Source organism: Copidosoma floridanum, unplaced genomic scaffold, assembly GCF_036245765.1.
Source record: "Copidosoma floridanum isolate Cflo_tuat_1 unplaced genomic scaffold, Cflo_Japanese_pri ptg000011l, whole genome shotgun sequence".
NCBI lineage: Eukaryota > Metazoa > Arthropoda > Insecta > Hymenoptera > Encyrtidae > Copidosoma > Copidosoma floridanum.
The window spans coordinates 10,175,060-10,182,234 of NW_028321888.1; the positions used below are offsets into that span (position 1 = coordinate 10,175,060).

Sequence of the window (7,175 nt, forward strand, 5' to 3'; positions counted from 1 at the left end):
TTACAATATTAGTGTGAAAAATTTTGTCAATCATTAGTTGTAAGTGTTTTATTACAGGCATCATATCAACACTTATGGTGCAGTATTGTAGTTCAGTGGAACTGCCATTTAAAAATTGGAAACACTTAATATTATAATCTAATAAGCTACAGTGATTATATGCTAAAGTCGTGGATTCCAATATAATTTGGGAAGGCCCAGATACAACTTTTTTTGGAGCCACAATAGCTTCTCTTAATATCTCACACAAAAAATAATCGAAAAATTCTTTATTTTTTCTTTCAGTGATAACTTGAGAAACCGGAACAATGATTTCATTATATTTCATTAATAGAGTTAATAAAATTTGAACTCCACTCTCAGTACCAGATATATGTGTTTTGTCTACAAAATAATCAGATTCAACAAAAATTAATGAAAGATTCAAATTTTTTACCATAAGTTTCCATATATCAATTTGATCCGGTAGCCAATAAATTAAATGGAACGGACTTGCACTGATCTCTTTTAGCATTGAAAAAATAACAATGTCAGATCTTAAAAGATCTAGTGCATCAATTGAGTCACGTAAATTGATGCATTTTTTTTTAGCATCATATTTTTCTTTTTCGTTAATCGAATCATCATCCTTTTCAACATTACCGCTGCTTTTATGTTTGGCAGATAACTTCAGTTTAGTTAATAATCCTTGTCTATTTTCATAAACTCTCGTGTAGAGATTTTTTGGCTTTATTTTATTTTCTAATAATTGAAAAGCAGTACTCCAAACTGGATTTCTTTCTTTTTTTAAGACTCCATTTTCGTCGAAAATGGAAAGAGTTTCAAGAATCTTGAATGCATCTTCATGCGACACGACTGGCTTTGGTCCTACCATTATAATTAAAAATTTGATTCATTAGACCTACACATCTTGTTCCAGGAATACGAAGCAGCACGTGCAAAATGATTTCTTCTACAGCTTACCTGTAAAACAAAAAATAACTGTAGTGTCAAACTTAGCAATTAACAAAATTCTTTCTAGTATTGATTAGATTTATTACATGCATAGCAATTAGCAAGGATAAAATGTTTACAGTGAATAGATAGAAGCTTTTATTTATTTTTATTTGTATTTATCTATCATTCTATACACTATTTAAGTTTTTTTATGGGCACCTGTTTGTGGGGGGTGATAATTAAATCACTGACTAACAATGAATAATGTTGTACATTAAATTATCAAAAACACTTTAATGATTTATTGTTTTATCGCTGGATAAAAAATCCATGAGTTACGATGAGACAAGTATCCAAGTTCTTTTATCTTTTGGATGAATTAAAAGCAAAATGCAAAGATGATTAAGTATATACTGGTAAGTGGTTATTTTTCTTATATCTATTTGGTGCTATTAAAAATTATAAATTAACTGGTATTCATATTTTGCAGGTACGACGTCATGTATAAGATTTAGAACATAGAGATTTTCATAGCATCTTTATTTTATTTATATGCCTCCTGAAAATTCATACATAATTATGGGCAAAGTACCAATTTCCCTATCAAAACTTATGTGGGATCGTACAGGGAAAAGTTGACCCGGAATAAATTAAAATATTACATCTTACTGAAACATAGAAATACTAATTAATAATTTCAATAGTCCTGAATGAGTAAAAAATATTGATTACAATTTACTAAACATGACCACCTTTGTAATGAAAATTAAATTATGAAATCGATTAAGCAGTTGATTCAACCTCGGATTCAACGTTTCAATGAATTTGTTTTATTTGTAACATGAGCATTATATCCCTAAAGTAGTTTTTAATCAATGAACTTAATATAGGTACAGTATTTTCCTGAATTGTAACACAGCGTTTAGAAAAAAAAGGAAGAATAATGTTAAATTTTTCAATAAGTTAACCTATCTCTCGTAACACACACCAATAACAGCAAAAACGACTCTTTAGAGTTTATAGCTTAAAGACAGAATTTTTCTGTTTTCTTATTTTGTTGGCGTTCTCCTATTGTTAATTGTTAAACTTACATTATTACCTACTAATGTATGCTACTTGGAGGAAGCACTGTAAATTACAAATTGAGAATTAAAAAAAAAAAAAATAAAAATAACACACTAATAAAACTATGACATAATCTTTTTTATCGACTGCCAGGCAAACTAGTTACATTCAATCTTTTACTTGTCCGCAAGGTGGCGCTCGCCATCCCATTTGCATTGGGCGGAAATATTTGAATGTAATACCTTGTCAATCAGAGTACAATCAGACAATAAATTTTGTTAAAAGGAATGGTACGCTGTGTGATATTTTTCAGATTATCAAGTTTAGTCTTATTAAAAAAAGTATATATATATTTTTTAAATAGAGTAATAAAAATAGTGGAACCGTTCCAGTTAAGTAAGAAGCTTTGGGTACATGAGAATGCTGTTATACCGATTAAATTACTTTTTGATTTTTCAAAAAATAGCGCCATTGAAAATTGTTTTGCAAATATCTAAGCCAATAAAAATAAAGAGTCAATGTTATCTGAGCTAGTAAATAACACGTGGGAGAACTAAACATACTTGTACTTGCTTTTTAACAATTTTTTCAGTTATCGCTACTGTAGTTATTTTATGTACGTTTATTATTACTCTAGTTAAAAAAATCACGAAGTTGAAAAAAATAACAAGATAATATGATTTGAATAAGACACTGAATGTTTTTAATAAAAGTAAGCTAAAATGCCTGCAAAAGCTGTAGTTCAAGCTGAAGAAATTTTTAATGTTCTAAAAAATTTACAAGTTTTTGATGAAACAGGAAAACTATTTGTTGAAAATAATATTGTATGGGAAACAGCATGTGAGTTGTTGGATCACAAAATCAAAAGGCATAATCTTTACTTGTTTGTCCAACAAAACAGACAAAATATTTTGCTGCAATTACAAAATCATTCCAACATCAACAAACCTTTCAAATACATTATTCCTAACGACAGTGACATAGAAAACGAGTCTGATAGTTCAGTAAATAATGAGTACGACGAATCCGAATTCACTGCTAAACATACTACGCAAGACCCAAACCCTCATTGTTGCAAGGCTTTAAAATTTTCAATTCATCTGAATCAAAAAGAGTGGGAAAGTATTAAACCAGTTAGTGTAGTTTATGCAGATAATAGAACTTATACAACTCTGAGTAATGAATGGACAGATGTAATGGTAAAAAATTTTTGGGAATCTCAGAAATTATGTTGTAAGTATGCTTTTAAAAATAACAAGTTCTTTTCTGATGAAACGCTTCCATTCTTTGAGTTTCATGGTTATTGCACTGAATGTTTGACATATTTTTGTGGAGAATGTCCAAGACAGTTTTCGATGAACAGTACCACTGTATCTATAAAAATAAGTACATTTGACACCAGAAACATTCACCACTCTAAAAAAAGGAAATTAAGAGGTCAAGCCAGGAAAGCCGAAGGAAAAAAATTATTATACGTAAAGTCTAGCTGTTACAGAAAGGAAGAAGGCAAACAATTAAATTACTCTGATGTTGAACCAGCTTTTATGCAAACATCCATGACTCTTAGAAAAGCAAGACAGGAAGCAATTGATGAGGCACTGCAATTGAAAGGTCCTACTGCAGTCTTTAAGTCATTATTATTTTTAAAAAATAATGATCACCCAGGCATCAGAGAAATCCGTAGATTTCCTTTTGTGGTTTCGTATTGGACCGATGAACAGTTGATGTTGTGGCAAGAGTTGAAAAAGAAAGATAAGCTGTGCGTATCAATTGACGCATCAAAAAAATGTGTTAAGAGTGTCACAATTTCAGATGACCAAACAGGATATATATTTTTGTATGTCATGGTTACACAAGCTTTGGGCAAAATTGTTCCACTTTGGCAACTGTTGAGCGAAAAACACGATACAAACACTCTTAAATTTGCTTTAAACGAATCAATGATTGCTTGTGCTCCAGTTCCAGATGAAGTTACAACAGACGGTTCGATGACTTTACTCAATGCTATCTGTTTGGCTTACAACAAATGCACATATAAAGAGTATTTATGTTCCTGTCTTGATGTATTAACTCAGAAATGTCCAATAACTAAACCTTGTTTTATTCGGTCTGATAGGGCCCATATAATGCACGCTACTACGAAATGGAACTGTTTTAAAAATAAAAATTACGTAGTAAAAGATTTTTATAAGAGATGCATAGGATATTGCATTCAAGTTGATAAGATTGAAATAATTGAAAATGTGCTGATGGCTATATTCATCATATCTATGAGTTCGACTTATTATCCTAAATCAGAGATTGAAAAACGAAAAGAATGGTTAATACATAAATTCAAAAATTTCGACGACGAACCATATATGGACAGTATGTTAGAAAATGACACAGAAAGAGTAATTGGCTATGAGGATGTTGAAAATGAAGAAGAGACTGCTGAGCTATTGACAGGAAATAACATCAGAGAATACATAGAACACATATATCAAAAGGCTCTGACTCTTTGCGATAACAACGAAAATTTATTTTCATTACCTAATCCGTTTTATTGCCCAGATATTAGAGATAATATTTTTTATCTTTTTTCACAAATACCATCATGGACAAGCATAATGGTTGAATACTACAATTCCCCTTTTGAAGCAGCTACTTCAGCAAGATCAGAAGCTCATTTCAGGGAAATTCGAAAATTAGATTATATAAGCTATCCGACAAGCGCCAATAAATTTGTTCTTCGTCAATTAGATCTCTTAGATGGCAGAATGAAACTTTTAAAAGCAGCTTTGAAAAATAACGAGCTGCATCAAGTCTGCAGCCAAGGTCCAAACAATATGAGTTTAACAGACAATTTGCAAAAACAAGTATTTGAAAAAATAGAGGAAATAAAAGATCAGCCCGACTACATCAAACAGCCATTTATTGAGAGAGAGACCAATGCTTTTGGTCAACCTGACATTGACAATCAAAACCAGTTTGAAAAACAAGGATCATTCGAAGAATTAATGACCACCGTGTCCCCTTTAATAAAAAATGGATCGATTTCTGGAGCTCTAACTTTTGAGCAAGTAAAAACAAAGTACACGGACACGTGTGCTTTTGATTCGTTAACTGAAATTTTATCTCACGGTTATAATAACAACAAAAACTTGAGACGTTATATTGACAGTGGCCACCAAAATCAGTATTTACGTTCAATCCATACATATGTGCATTCTGAATTCTGTTTGGAACAATTATATGTAAATAGAGCAAAAATAGTACATCCCATTGGAAAAATAAACAAAAATACTGTTGACTGTAGAATCAACGCAGCTCAATTAATTGATACTCTCCTAGGTGATTCAGATTGCTTCCTGATAGAAACAAAAAAAAGTTGTGAAAATTGTTATTTTCAAAAACAGTATAGGTGCTACAATACATTGATTCTTCCTTTTGATGTTGCTCCTTACATACTCAATGATATAGGGGGATTCAACAACTTACAAAAATGTATAACTGAAATTTTTGAGAACCCAGAAGTTATTGTTTGTACTCAGTGTAAAAAACGGGAAATGAAAAAAATTTGTGATGACGCAGAACTGTTATTTATAGAAGTTGAATGTATTTTCACAGCTAATGCAGGAATCTCAATTAACACTGAATTTCCATACATATTAACGGTGAAAGAAAAACACTACTCCATTATTGGAGTAGTTGAAATCTTACCTGGTGATCTGGCCTACTATGTGTCATACTCTTATAGTGACGGGGTATGGGAAAAAAGAGATGACCTTCATAGTACCGTCCTTTACTTAGACAAGTTACCTGAAAATTTAGAAATATCATTGTTTGTATACGCTAAATTATAATTAAGATGTATTTAAATATTATCATTAATCAATATCATTAAAAGTCTTATGTAAGATGTGAATATTACTCATCTAATAGCCTGTAAGTGCAATGTTTACATATTTTCTGATAAGCAATCAAGTATTTACATTGTAAACTTTTTTTTCAAATAAAATTATTTAATACAGAGCACTCATCTAGTACATCATTTTAAGCATACTAATTTAAAAATAACTTTATTCTTACAAAAGAACACATGTACTTATTACGCACCAACACTAGCCACTTTTGACAAGCTTCGATGCATCTTTAAATAGATAGTGGTCAATGCTTAAACTTTGTCCAAGTTTATTACAGGCCATAAACAAGCTGAATGTTTAAGTATGTTCTTAATTTACATGATTAATCCCGCAATAATACCTACAAAAAACACTTATCTTATACAGCAGAATAAATTAGTTGTTAAAATGTTGAAGTATTAACATACCTCTTTTTTGTTATTTGTGTGTGAAAGCATTTTTTGCAGCCACAGCATTTAAATAATCATCATGTATACTTTTGAGGTGCACAGCATCTCTTCACCAGTGGACTCCTTTTTCCTTCTTCGTTTCTTTGTAGTTGTTCTTAACTAAAGAAAGGTTATTAAGCATGAAAATGGAAATTCATTGTACTTACATTTAAAAATAAATTTAGCAGCAACGAATGAAAGATAAAAAAATATTGAAGCATTGAATTAAATAAATACATAAAATAGCAACTTACAGAATAATTCTTACATAGAAAAAAATACAATGCAAAGTGAGAAAAATTTGAGAGACTGACTATACCGATGCATTGATGCGGATTTTTGTCATAATATGCACAATTTTATTTACAAATAGAAAATTTTACTCATCTCTTACCATTTTGGAGCCAAATAAATCCTGTCCTTTGCAAAACGATAACCATAAAGTCTACAGGTTAAGGTTAGGATATCAAATGTGTGTGTGTACGTTTTTTTTGATTGAATTTTGAATAAACTTAATTCAAGTAATGTATGGTGATTGTTTTTCCTAGTATTTCTTGTTTAAACATTTTTTTAAATATTTATAATTCGTAGAAAAATATGCGAAATAACACGCAAACAATTACAAAGTTACTAAAATTTTGGAGCACTCCAGCATAAATTAATAAATATGGGTGGGTAAGTAAATGACATAAAATGGAGGTTTCCGATAACTCCGATTTCAGACACGTATACAAATGTCATAAACATGTCAGGAACTGATTAAAAAAAGAAAACACCTATAGGGTACACAGCGGGAAATTCAAATATATTTTATTTATTTTTTATTTATTTCATACTCTAT

The 7,175-nt window shown here is 30.4% G+C and overlaps 1 long non-coding RNA gene across 2 annotated transcripts; it reads right to left on the reverse strand.

Moving 5' to 3' along the window:
• Window positions 1-442: 442 nt before the first annotated feature.
• Window positions 443-6,959, reverse strand: LOC106636724 (uncharacterized). 2 transcript variants are annotated; one of them, XR_016292889.1, is made up of 5 exons: window positions 6,729-6,959; window positions 6,314-6,454; window positions 6,100-6,246; window positions 5,704-5,802; window positions 443-963 (listed from the first exon to the last, which is right to left on the reverse strand). It is a non-coding gene; the product is annotated as an uncharacterized LOC106636724 (long non-coding RNA). The 2 variants fall into 2 exon arrangements; XR_016292890.1 differs by lacking the exon at window positions 6,100-6,246.
• Window positions 6,960-7,175: the final 216 nt, after the last annotated feature.